This window comes from Acinonyx jubatus, chromosome B4 (genome assembly GCF_027475565.1).
Source record: "Acinonyx jubatus isolate Ajub_Pintada_27869175 chromosome B4, VMU_Ajub_asm_v1.0, whole genome shotgun sequence".
In the NCBI taxonomy this organism is placed as follows: domain Eukaryota; kingdom Metazoa; phylum Chordata; class Mammalia; order Carnivora; family Felidae; genus Acinonyx; species Acinonyx jubatus.
The window spans coordinates 37,711,566-37,724,364 of NC_069387.1; the positions used below are offsets into that span (position 1 = coordinate 37,711,566).

A 12,799-nucleotide genomic window follows, 5' to 3' on the forward strand; every position below is an offset into this window, starting at 1 on the left:
TTTGCCTGTCACATGTATGGAGGGAAAAGTACTGTCACTCTTACCAGCTGTGTGAACTTGGGCAGGGCCCCCTATGTACCTGAGCCAGTTTCTTCCCCTGTCCCGTGGAGATGAGAAGGCAAGGACCCAGAAAAAGTGACCCTGAAGGCCAGTCAGCACTGGTTGAGTGTGCAGCCTGCTTCCTCCTGACCTCCCCAGCAGTAGAGGCCTCCACCAAGGGGAAGAGGGTAGTCTGAATGCTCTGTTCTCTGGCAGGGATCAGCCAGGCTAGAGGAGAGATGCTCTGGGCTGGAAGGAGGAGGACCCCTGAAGAAGCCTTCATTATGGTGCACATTACTTTGGCTTAAGTACATTCACAACCTGCTCGTTGGGAACCAGAAAGGCACAGATACTCCCTTCCAGGCAGCAGGAAAGGGGGGGGGGGGGAAGCCTGAATGACATAAAAACTTGTCCCATTTCCCAGAGAGTAGGATTTGTACAATTTTTCATTTGCTTTCAAAATAGGGCCTGTCTTGTTTTTGGAGCAGGACACCATGGCTTAGCTGTGTGAGTCTAAAAGACCATTCCTTCCAAGGGGTTCTAAGTTGGAGGCCCCTGAAATTATACGAAAAATTTTTTTTTTCTTTTTTACCATTTATATGCTGGAGTTCCATAGGTTTTAGCAGATCCCCAAAGAGGTTTAGGACTTTCCTTAACAGAAAGGTTAAGGTTCCTATTTTGGGTAGTTATAGACAAGGCCTGGATTATCAACTCCCAAGAGAAAGGCCTTGAGTTAGGCACAGGATCGGAGCCCAGGGGCCCCAGAGAAGCCGAAGAGGCAGAGCTGGGGCTGGAATCCAGGTTTCCAGACCCTGGTTGAGCTTGCTTTCTACCACACCACACAGACCGATAGAACTGTGTGCTTATGTACATAAGGGTGAGGGAGGGAACATTTACGCATCCGAATTTAAATTCCAATTTTCACTTTGGGACTTGGATGTAAATCTGTTAGGTCTTAAGTCCAGAAAGTGATGTAATTTATTGAAGAGAATGTGGAAGCCGCTAAGCTCCCTGATAAATAAACCATATTTTCTTTATCTCAGGTCTGTAGAAACATATTTTCTAGGGACTTAGAAACCCCCTTGGAAAGCATTCGAATCTTCTCCCTGGAGGAGAGCCAAACACACAGATTTGTGTCTTTTTAAAGATATTTGACCTTTCTGGGCAAGGAAATAATGCACTCGCATGGCAACTAACCAACAACCCCCACACGGTTACCCTAATTCTTTCCAAAAAAGAAGGAAGAACTTTAGTTCCATGAGTTCTAGAGGGAGGATGTTATAGAAACGGACTTGGCATCAGAACACCCTAGATATTGCCCACATCGGCTCCCTAACCATGGACTAATTACATCATCACCATGAGCATCACTACCCGAGGTTTGGAAAGCCGCCTGCAGGTCCCAGGACTAGAAGATGGAGTCAGTCTGCTCCCATCTGTAGGCCAGAGAGACGCAGAGGGTAGATGTCTATCTCTGCTCTCCCTGAATAGGTCTGAGAAGAAGCCCCCAGGCACCTATCTCTGGTTTTCAGCTCAGTGCCTGGGCTTTGGGAGGACTGCAGGCTGCCAATGGCCATCGTCTCTGAGCTCCCACTGCCTCTAGTTGTTACTGAGCCTATTAATACTAGACACTGGGAACTAACGAGCCTACGGTGCTTTGGAACTGTGAAGAGCTCTAAAAGGATGCCTCATTATTATTGATGGTGATGATAATGTGTGGTATGTAATATTTATACACCACTTTAGCTGCTAACTTCCAGAGTGAGGAGGGAAGAATTTAAAGCCCAGCCAGCTCTGTGGGTAGCAACTGCATTCTTGACACCTCAAACAGAGTCTCTACCTCTGGTCCCCTGTGCACCACTGGTCCTTGAATTCTTTCTAAGATGGCACATCAGCAATCCAACCTTTGGAAGGTGTGGGCTCACCTCCTGCCAAGGATGCACGGGACACTGGGCAAGAATGAGAAGAGCAAGGAATAATTGCTTTCTGTGCCCACCAGCTCATCCAGCTTAGATTTACCAAAATGCTTCATCAGGCCGGATCACGTGCCAGCTCCCCTGCCTCCCCACCCTCACCAATTTTGAGACCAGACCTCCCTGGGGTTGAATCTCAGCTCTGCCATCTGTTAGCTGTGGGATTTGGGGAAAGTCTTTAATTTATGTGTGCCTCAACATTCATGACTGTAAAATGGGGATAAGACCACTGACTTTATAAGTCTGTGATGATTCCAGGAAATAATGTATGTTAAAACATCACACCATGCCTGCCTGGCACATAGTAGGCCATCAATAAGTCATAGATCCTATTACACTCATAAATATCCCCCATGCTACATTGTTGGAGGGCTAGCACCTGGGCAGAGTACCCTATGAGAATCCCTAGAGGGGGCAGTTGGGATAAGAGAATTCATCCATCAGTTATGGGGTGAAGGTCAGCAACATAGCTTTCTTACTTCCTACGCACGTATATGTTTATTTAAATTATTTCAAGACAGTTCAGAAGTGTGCTTAAACCCCTGAGTTTACCAAGTGGGAACCTTATGTAAGTTAAGATACTAAAAGACAAACATATGTAGTAATGAAAAGTAGAGCACAAACCTATTGTTAATGATAACTTTCATAAGGGATGAATTCATGACTGTTGTTGTTAGTAGTGTTATTCTGGTCCCAAGTTCTGGTCCCTGCGGCTCACTTCACCTTCCAGGGCCTCAGTTGTGAATAAAAGAACAATTCTAGTCATTTAAAGCCTTAGATTTCAAAGCAAAGACTTGGAGGCCTTGCTGCCCCCTTGCCAGCCTCCCCCCCTTCCTCCTGTGCTCTCTACCCAATGCCCTTGTGACATGACGTTTGCCTGACTGAGCAGGTTCAGGTTTGAAAGGCCAAGCCTTAGAGTTCTCAAACTTGCAACAGAATGGCCCAGAAGCTTCGTTAAAACATAGATCTCTGGGTCTACCCCCGGGGAGTTTCTGAGTTAGCAGGTCGGAGTCCACCCTGGATTTTGAGGTTCTAATAAGCCACTAATAATTCAATAAGATGTTGATTCTGCAGAACTTCACTTTGAGAACAACTGTCTCAGGACCATGCTTTTCACACTTGCTGCACTAAGACCACCTGAGGAGTTTGTAAAAATCTGGCCTCCCAGGCTGCAGCCCAGGTGAATGAAAGCGGTGTCTCAGAGACCAAGGTTCAGAGGCTAGGCCTTCCTCTAGCCCCTGTGCCCACGTTCAGTGCTCTGGGGTCCCCAAACTGTCAATAACCTCAGGTGGGTGGACTGGGGCTCTGCAAACCGTTTGTTAGAAGACTAGTTAGTAAATGTCCCAGGCTCTGCGGCCCACATGGTCTCTGTTGCATATTCCTCTTTGTTTTGTTCATTTGCTTCAGCCTTTTAAATATATAATTGTAGCCTGTAGGCCATACAGAACCATTTTGTGGACCCCTGGAGAACAGTGAATCATGCAACTACCAAATTTGATGATGGAAATTGCTACTTACAATTAGCATTATTTGGACAATACAGGAACACCAAGGCAGAAGGTAGACCAACTTAAAGGCATTCAAAGTACAATGTAAATGTGGCTTCTGTGCTATCTCTAACTACTTCTTCCAACAGGTCTTTATATATTAACAACAACAAAAAAAAAAGGTGGAAAAAACTCCCTTTTCAGTTCCTGGTACTAGTACTTGCTTCCTAGTACTTGCTTGGAACTTGAGGTTTCCAGAGCAGTGAAAAGCCCGGAGCTATCTGCTCTGCCATCAAGAAGTGTGAATTGCTTTCTGAGTATTTCATTTTGTTCTAGCACTTCTAGTCTTAAATTCCTGTCTCCCTGCCTCACCTCTCTCCCCACAGAGAGTGGGATTTATTTCTCCCAGAAGGCCTGGCTTCCCTAAAACCTCTCTGTGTGCAAAAAGCACCCCAAAATGTGCAGTCACCCAAAGATCAACTCGTCCTTTGGTAACAAAGCCATACCTTTCCCCATGGCAAACCATCCGCTTGGCTTCAGTATGAAAATGGTCATGCCTGGAACAGCTAATCAGTATCTCTGAACAGACTTAGAACTCCTACAAGCTTTTCGCTTTCCAGCATATTCCAACCCTCAGGCAAAATGGACTATTCTCACCTCTCCTCCTGTCCTTTGTTCTTTTCTTTTGAGCCTCTCAACCACACTAGAACCTGTGAGTGAAAGATCCAAACTGACTGTTTTAAAAACGTAAATGCTTTAAAGGAGAAGGATGGAGACCTGGACAAGGAAATGGAAGCCTCTGCTGTTCTCCAAAGACAGAAATGACTAACTAGAATCTCAGGGCACCTGAATGGCCCGCTCATTTAAAGGATCTGTTCTGCCCCAAGTGGACCACCATCTAAAAATGTAACCAAAATGGAAGGTCAAGGGTTGAAGCCTGGGCTGACTCCACAAGCAGGCAACTGTGCAGACTCACAGTGCCCTGTGCTGACAAGGGACTGGCGCTCTGTTTAATGCTCTGCTGTTGGCATCTTGGAATTTTTAATGATTTAATCTTTGAGCTTGTGTTTTGTAAGTGAAGCCCTATGGGACAGTGGGCATCAATGTGAACAGAGAGAAATGCTCAGTGCGTGTGTCCACTGTTCCTTGCTGATCTCATTTGATCCATGATGCCCATGTGAGACGGGAGATGATTCATTTTCAGAAATACCAAAAAGCTGTACCGTCTAGTTAACAATAGGTTTACAACCTTTGGAAATATGTTCAAACCTGCTCTCCCCCCTCCTCCCACTCCCCAATGGAGTCCCAAACCCTAAGACACTTCACTTCCTGGTTATTTTTCCCCTCTCCATTTCCTGGGCTTTTTGTGGACTTTACAATGAGCATGGGCTAAAGACCCGAAGTCGCTGCTGCATCACCTCAGGGAATGTACATTTGTTCCAATCGACTCCTTTTTGCCTTACATGGGCAGAGGCGACGTCCAGGTAAGGCTGTATCCTCTGCAGGACTCAGCCAATGAGGAACCAGGGGAGGGACCTGAATGCTAGGAGATAAAGTGTCTGCTGTAACTGTCCCCTGTGTGCCTGTCCATCAGAAACCTGCTGTTGCAAGAACGTTGGTTAAAGCCTCACTTCACTGTGCTCTGAGTCTTGGTGTCCCTCCTTTAACTGGGTCAGTGGGCTTATTTCTCACATCCATGAGCACAGAAATCCAGGGGACCCTTCAGGTGTGGAGTTCAAGGAGCTGCAAAGTGAGTGAGTACAAGATAAGGTGTTTGGTTTTTGACAGAGTAAGCAGGAGCAGATGACCCAGGGAGGTCAAGTTCTCTGCTGGAACCAGAGCTGGGTTCAAATGCAGAAGGTGAGCGATGCCTTGTAAGAAACACCAACAGCTAAGGAACCCTATGATACCCTGTCCTTTCCTACTTGGGGTCCTTCCCGCATCAGTCACCTACTTGCACTGAAAAGGATGAACTAAAGGGAAGAAAGGTCCATGCACTATTGCCTTTCCTTTCAATCCTTCCTTTCCCCTTGGGCTGGAAGTGGAGTGTGACAGTGTGTTGACAGAGTATGCATGTATTGGGGAGCTTGGGGGGACTCAGTCGGTTAAGCATCCGACTCCGGCTCAGGTCATGATCTCACTGATCATGGGTTTGAGCCCTGCATCGGGTTCTGTGCTGACAGCTCAGAGCCTGGAGCCTGCTTCAGACTCTATGTCTCCCTTTCTCTCTGCCCTGCCCCCACTCGTGCTCTGTCTCTCTCTCTCTGTAAAATAAACATTAAAAAAAATAAAAAAATAAAAAGAATGTGCGTGTATCAAGAAGTGAAATAAAAACAGCTGAGGTCGTTTTGTGCATCATTTCCAGTGTTCTGAGAAGAACAAAACATGAGTTATGATATTTGAATTGTGTGATCTTGGTGATTCTACATAAGAGTTAAATGCTCGCATACGTGTGTTTAAAACTGGCATTGCACGGGGCGCCTGGGTGGCGCAGTCGGTTAAGCGTCCGACTTCAGCCAGGTCACGAACTCGCAGTCCGTGAGTTCGAGCCCCGCATCAGGCTCTGGGCTGATGGCTCAGAGCCTAGAGCCTGTTTCCGATTCTGTGTCTCCCTCTCTCTCTGCCCCTCCCCCGTTCATGCTCTGTCTCTCTCTGTCCCAAAAATAAATAAACGTTGGATAAAACTGGCATTGCACAATATAAAGATGAATACCAAAATGCATGCTAATCATTTAAAATTTTAATTTTTCTTTACTTGGAATGCCATTAAGTAGCAACCAAAACCACCATGACAAGTCAAGAAAGAGACCATGGAAGACAGGAAAAAGCTTTACATTTACTACTTTCCATGGCACTTTTTCGTGCTTTTTGAATCAGGGGGCCATATTTTCATTTTGCACTGGGTCCCACAAATTATGTAGCCAGCCCTGGTTGTGGGATTTCTCCCTAAGCACACAGTCTTAGTGATGACTGATAATCTCCCTCTGGAAATATCTATTTTGTGGACATTTACTGAACTCATACTGTTTGTTCAGCATGGTGCTAGTTGCCAGGGATAAAAAGTCAATAAACATAATTTCTATCCTCGAGCAGTGGTAAGGAATGTAATTCTGAAGTATAAGACATTGTTGTCCAAGTGTCAGAATCCTAGTACTTGTCTGTAGAAGGGGGTTCTGAGAGAGAAATGTCTTTACAATATTCTAAGAGCCTTATGGAAACATGGACCTTTACCTGTTGAAAAAGCTTCAGAGGTTAGCTTACCACATCTGTGTGATCAAACGGGATAATGGAAAACTTCTCATAATTTTACAATCTGTTCCAAACCTCAGACAAAGTGGACAACACCAGCCCAATCTTGTTCTTTGTTCTTTTCTGAGCCTTTAAACATACTGGAATCTGTTGGTTAAATGGTCTAGGCTGATCTTTTAAAAATGTAAATGACATAAGCAGAAAAGGTCTTTGATTAATTGTTTCCAATGGAGAAACACATTTTCATTTATATTGAAGTTTGGCTCACATGAATCTTTCAAAACTTGAGCTCCCTGTTCAAAAAAGAAGAACCTGTAAGTCAGGACACAGGTGAGAAAAACTTCAGGTTCTCATCCACTGCCATCAAAGAGGGTCATGGAACTCTATTTCAAAACTTACTACTTCAAACCAGATCAGGGGATGTCAGAGCAATTTCCTTTAACATTTCCTGAGCCTCTGTAATATCCTCAATTCTTGAATTCTTGGCATTTTGCAGTAAAACTCCTTAAGCCTTTAAGAAGGGCCTGATGCGTACACAGGGCAGTGAGGTGGGAGGGAGCTGCTGAAATCCAGATGCATCCTGCCCGCAGTCATGTGTGGGGAGTGGAATGGCCCAGTGGGGAGGGAAGGGGCCCAGAGGAGAAACTGGGGGCTTGGCTGGCCCGGGCGACCCCCTCCCTCACCCCATCCCCAGATGACTGGCACGTAAGATCAGGGTTTGAAAGCACAGGGCAGCAGTCACCACCTGGTGGACCCCCTTGTCAGTGAGACCCTTCTCCAGAGTGCTCACCTTGGGCAGCCCACACACTCTGTGCCCCTCTACAAATTTGAGCTCTCCAGGCCTAACTCAGCCATCCGTACCCAGGCCAGCCAGGAGTTAGAGATCCTTTCTTTGGTGGGCAGATGAGAAAACTGAACCTCAGTGAGGTCACGTAACACATGAAAGGTCACCCAGGAGGAAGGGGCAGGGCCGGGATCCCACGCTGGAGTGTCTGACCCAGAGCTGGGCTCTCTGCCCTCCACCGCCCCCTACCTCACACCGCTTTTCCTTCCCCTCCCTGAGCTCCAGCTGTGGCTTGGGTGAGCACCACACCACACAGCTTCCACTCAGCTGTTTTCTCCTTTCTTCCCTGGGGGTTTCTCAACAACTCGATGCTTGGAGGTTAAGTATTGGCAGGCCTGGAGGCTCATAATAGGTGCCAGGTAAATATGTGCATATTGATAAGCCCTCCCCTCAACCAGGCAACAGACAGCACACCCCCTTGTAAGTACAAACCTCATGAACCTAGGAGCCCACAAGAGTCCGCCAGAGCAGGGACGTCTACAAGAAGCAAGGTCAATGGTCTGAAGGAATTAACAAAGGGTTCTCTTCTGGGTTCTATCTCCTCCCTCCACTTCTCTCTGTAGTCTCCCTCCTCAACTACGCTCCCAAAACAACCCAACAAAACAGCTGAACCTCCTTCTCCATCAATGGGAGTGCTGTTAATATATATTATTATTACTATATGTTATATACTGTTATATAACTGTTATATACTGTTATATATACTATAACTATGTGTTATATACGTACTGTTAGTACGTACTATTGTATACTATATATACTATTACTATTACATACTCTTTATAGTACTATATATATTATACACTATATATTACTATAGATACTATATACTACATATATAGTATATAATAGTAATAGTACTATGGTGTATAATAATATATGATACTAATAGTATATAATATGTAATATAATTACATAACATATATACATATTAATAATGTACCATATGTATTAATATGTATAGCATATATTGTATTATATATTACATATTATATCCTAAGCAACATTAATATATCTTACATAATTATATATATATATATATATATAAAACATTGTGTTATATAATATTATAGTATACTATACAGTATACTAGTTTGTGGTATACTAACTCCCATGGGAATTAATAAAGGTTGTGGTAAACAGGTGTTCTACGCCCAAAACCCAGGCACAGTGCTGGACATGGGAGTCACAATGCCAGCTGCAAACATATCTACAGGAAGAGACAGCGGGTGCGGCTGTTTTACGTGGGGCTGACAGGGCTGCTGTAAATACATGTCAGGGCGCACCATCACGTCGCTGTCTAGGTTCAGGAATCACTCAGAGAGAGGGCTCCTGTCCACTGCCAACTACTCAAGAAAAACCATGCTGAGTGGACATCTGCTGGGGAGGAGGCATCTGGACATCTGGGTGGTCTGCCTGGGAGGACAATGCCAGACACGGTCACCCTGAACAGGCAGCTCTCAAATATCAGAGCGTGGCTTATCCACTGTGCAGTACTCGGTGTCGCCTCCCACTTATCTCACACACGGTTCACAGTTCCCATGTGCCCCTTGTTGCCGTACTGTATGCAAAACCATTTTCATGGTTAACCTTGTCCAAAATGTCAGGAAATTAAGCCGGCTGCAGAACAAACAGCCCTGTGACGCCTTCCACGGCCGGGCAGGAACGACGTGTGGGACCTGAGTGTCCGAACCCAGTGGGCACTACTACCAGTTCGGTACTATTATTTCAAGCTGGAGTTGCACAGGCGCCCAGGAGTCTTCTGCCACAATGGTTTTCCAGTTTTATTTTAGTGGGAGGGCCCTTTCTTCAAAGGAAATCCTACCTGGAAGGCAGCCAGTAACCCAGATTAACCCCCAGCTGCTGCAGTGAGGGACCCAGGGCCCTCCTCATGGGGCTTGCTCCTCCCTCAAAAGCTCCAGGGAGCACAATATGAAAAGCAGGCTGCCACTCCTCGCTTACTAAGTTATTTGCTCACTGACACAACGTTTCTCAAGTACCTACTGTGTTCCAGGTGCTGGTGAGCCAGCAGGAAAGAGGACAGGGGAAGCCCCTGCTTTCCTGAATCTCCCAATGTGGCTGGATGTAGCAGAGCTAAGTTCAGATGATGGAAAGTGCTATAAAGGACTAGGGCAATGTGACTGCGGGCCAGGAGAAAGCTACTTAATTTTTTAATTTTTTTAATGTTTATTTATTTTTGAGAGTGAGAGAGACAGAGCATGAATGGGGGAGGGGCAGAAAGAGAGGGAGACACAGAATCCGAAGCAGGCTCCAGGCTCTGAGCTGTCAGCACAGAGCCGGATGCAGGGCTCGAACTCATGGACCGCGAGATCATGACCTGAGCCAAAGTTGGCCACTTAATCGACTGAAACACCCAGGAGCCCCAGGAGAAAGCTACTTTAGTTGGGGGTATCGGGAAAGGTCTGTCTGAGGAAGCAAAATGTGAACTGATGGCACAACAAGAATCTGGAAAGATGCCCTGATTTTGACCAATGAGGAAGCAGACCCAAAAGAGGTGAAGTGACTTTCTCCAGGTCACCCATCAAGTCAGAAGCCCGAGCCAGTCCTTGACCCTGGGTTTTCAGGGCTCTCTCCTTTCACAGTGTTTACTAAATAGCCACTGCATGCAAACAAGGCAGGGGACATCCAACTGCCCACAAGCCACCAACCATGCCCTGGGGTTTGGGGCTGTCTGTCATGACTCCTGGCACCCTCTCAGCCCTGCTCGGCCAGTTAGAGTCTGGGAGCGCTGTACCCCAGCAGACAGCACCATGCAGTTGACATCCCAGACCCATGACCTTAGTTGGGAAAGATTCCTCCTCTCCTATCTCCCTGGCGGCAAACTGTGGAAAGTGCTCCTTACTGCTTCTATTGTTGGCAAGATGGTGGCTCACCTGGAGGAAGGCTACCTGGAAAGTCAAGCTGCTGTGGGGTTAAATGACTTAAAAACCAGCCAAGTCAGTTTTCTTCTTATAGAAGCATTCACAAAACCTCCGGCACCACACATGGGTCTGTAGGTATGTCACACACCAAGAGTCCAAAGCCAGGCTCCAGGCATGTGCTCCTATGATGCTGAACATCAAGGGAAGCACTATGCAAACGGCTTCTTCTCCTACCCCCAGGCAAACAGCCCCAGGCTCTCAGAGTGTTCCCCAAGTCTCGGAGTGTTTGCCTTTCACCCTCGGAACCAAACACTGTCCCAGCACTGCACAGGCATTAGCAAATTTGAGCTTCCAGTTACTTCACGAGGTAGGCAAGACGACAATTATTAGTTCCATTTTGCACACAAAGCAACTGAGCCCCAAAGCAACCTGTGCAGGGAACATTGCTAGTGACGTAGTAACAACCACTGAATTCTCATGCAAACCCAGGGCTCCAGACCCCAAAGGTAGCTATCATCAAAACGCTCACAAATTAAACAGAGTATCCACCCTCGTTCTCTCTCTCCCACCCTTCCATCTACATCTTATGCCTTGGAGGGTACTTAGGGGTATTTCTAGAAGCTGTCTCTTCTCTCTGAGCCACTGCTGTCTCATCATGCGTGCCCACCTGCTGGTGAGATCTAAAGCAATTCAGACCCAAGCTGAGATGCTCTCCTGCCCCTGCAGACTGACCCCTCCTTTCATATTTTCCAGCCAGTTCATACTTGTCGACACTGCACACATCACTGGTGAAAACAATGCACCCTAGAACCATCCACATCTTCCTTCTTCCCATATCAGACCAGCCAACTGCACCTGCAGGAATGGACAGGCAAACACAGGTGACAGGGCCCGCACAGCCATGTCCCCGCAAATACGCAGATGTGCCCCCATAGGACTCGTGGACAATCTGCTGCACGGACCTGCGCATGCAGAAGACACACCAGCTGCCAGCATTTAGCAAACTCTGTTTTGCACGAGGTACGGGGCCAAGCTCCACACAATTCTAGCTAGGATTATTCTGGACCGGTCACCCCGGGTTTATGCATAAAAGCCAGCTACCAGAATTCAGGTGACATTTTGAGGAGAGGCAGACTGACACTGAGCACGCTGGGCGGCACGAGCCACTCAGAAGCCCAGAGCTCCCTCCCAGGGCCCTAAGTGCAGAACGGCACACTGGACAGTATGATTAGGGGCACAAACGCTGCGGCCCCGGCCGACCCCAGTGAGTGCACGCGCCCATCCTGAGGGACCGGAGGCCCCCTGCCCCCACCCGCACCCAGAGTCCGCTCGACCCCGCCAGCCCAGGCCCCGCCACCGTCCGGCTCAGAAAGGCGGAGGGGGCGCGGGTAGGGAGGTGGGGGCGCTCCTCCGCGCGGGGCTGGGGCGCGACTGCGGGCAGGGCCCCCTGGTCCCCGCGCGTCCTCCCTCTCCCCCTCCCCCCGCGCGCTTCTCCACCGCCCCCCACCCCACCCCGGCTCTTACCGGGCCTCCCGCAGCGGGGCTCCTCACGCAGCGACGGGACCCGCAGCCTCCCGAGGCGCCGCGGCGCTCGCCTGGGCACCCCCGCCGCGCTCCGGGCCCTCCCACCTTCAGAGGGTCAGGGTGCGGGCGGCCCGGCTCCAGCCCCAGCACCCCGGGCACTTCCTGCCGGCCCGCCCCGCCCCGCTTCCCGAGCGCCCACCCTCCCGGCTCGCCCCGCTCCGATTCCCGGGCTCCGTTCCTCCCAGCCGGGCTGGCCTCGCCCAGAAGCCCTGAGCTGGGCCGCCTCTTTGTTTGGGAGTTGGCCTCTCTTCAGTTCGGAGCTCACAGAGCCAATTAAATTGGAGTTAGGGGCAGCTGGGTAGTTGCCCGGGGATCCTTGCCGGGAGGGGAGGGGCGGCTCACAATCTCGCGTCTGCCCGCCGCTCCCGGGCCTCCCGCCCTGGGGCCTCTCTCAGGTCTTGCTTTTCCCTAGTTTCCTCCAAGGCTCAGGTCCTGGGAGACATTGGCCTGTGGGGGCTCCCAGGGACTCTAGGCACAAGCCCCTCTGATCCCAAAGAGCCGCCCCTCTCCCTCGGCAGATCCCCTGTGCGTAGGGAAGACTCCCATCACCGCCCTGTCCCAGTGAGAGTGTTGTGGACCATGGGCTTTATGTTTCCTGGGCCCAGGGAGAATCCAGACCTCTTCCTAGACTGGAGGCAAGAGGAAGGATGGACAGATCCCTGGCTGGGCCCTGGCGGAGAACAGGTGCAAAGCTGCCACTAACTGGCTGTGTTCTAGCTGTGGAGCAGATTATTTCTCAAA

At 48.7% G+C, this 12,799-nt stretch overlaps 1 protein-coding gene across 4 annotated transcripts in view; it reads right to left on the minus strand.

Moving 5' to 3' along the window:
• TSPAN11 (tetraspanin 11) overlaps positions 1-12,286 on the minus strand; it is a 69,132-nt gene extending 56,846 nt beyond the window's left edge. Inside the window, exon 1 of one of the 4 annotated variants that reach the window (XR_008300060.1) lies at positions 11,999-12,281. The gene's annotated coding sequence lies outside the window, so the exon portion shown is untranslated. Of the gene's footprint in view, positions 1-11,998 lie in introns of all 4 variants that reach the window. The other 3 variants (XM_027074059.2, XM_027074060.2, XM_027074061.2) reach the window with 3 other exon arrangements.
• Positions 12,287-12,799: the final 513 nt, after the last annotated feature.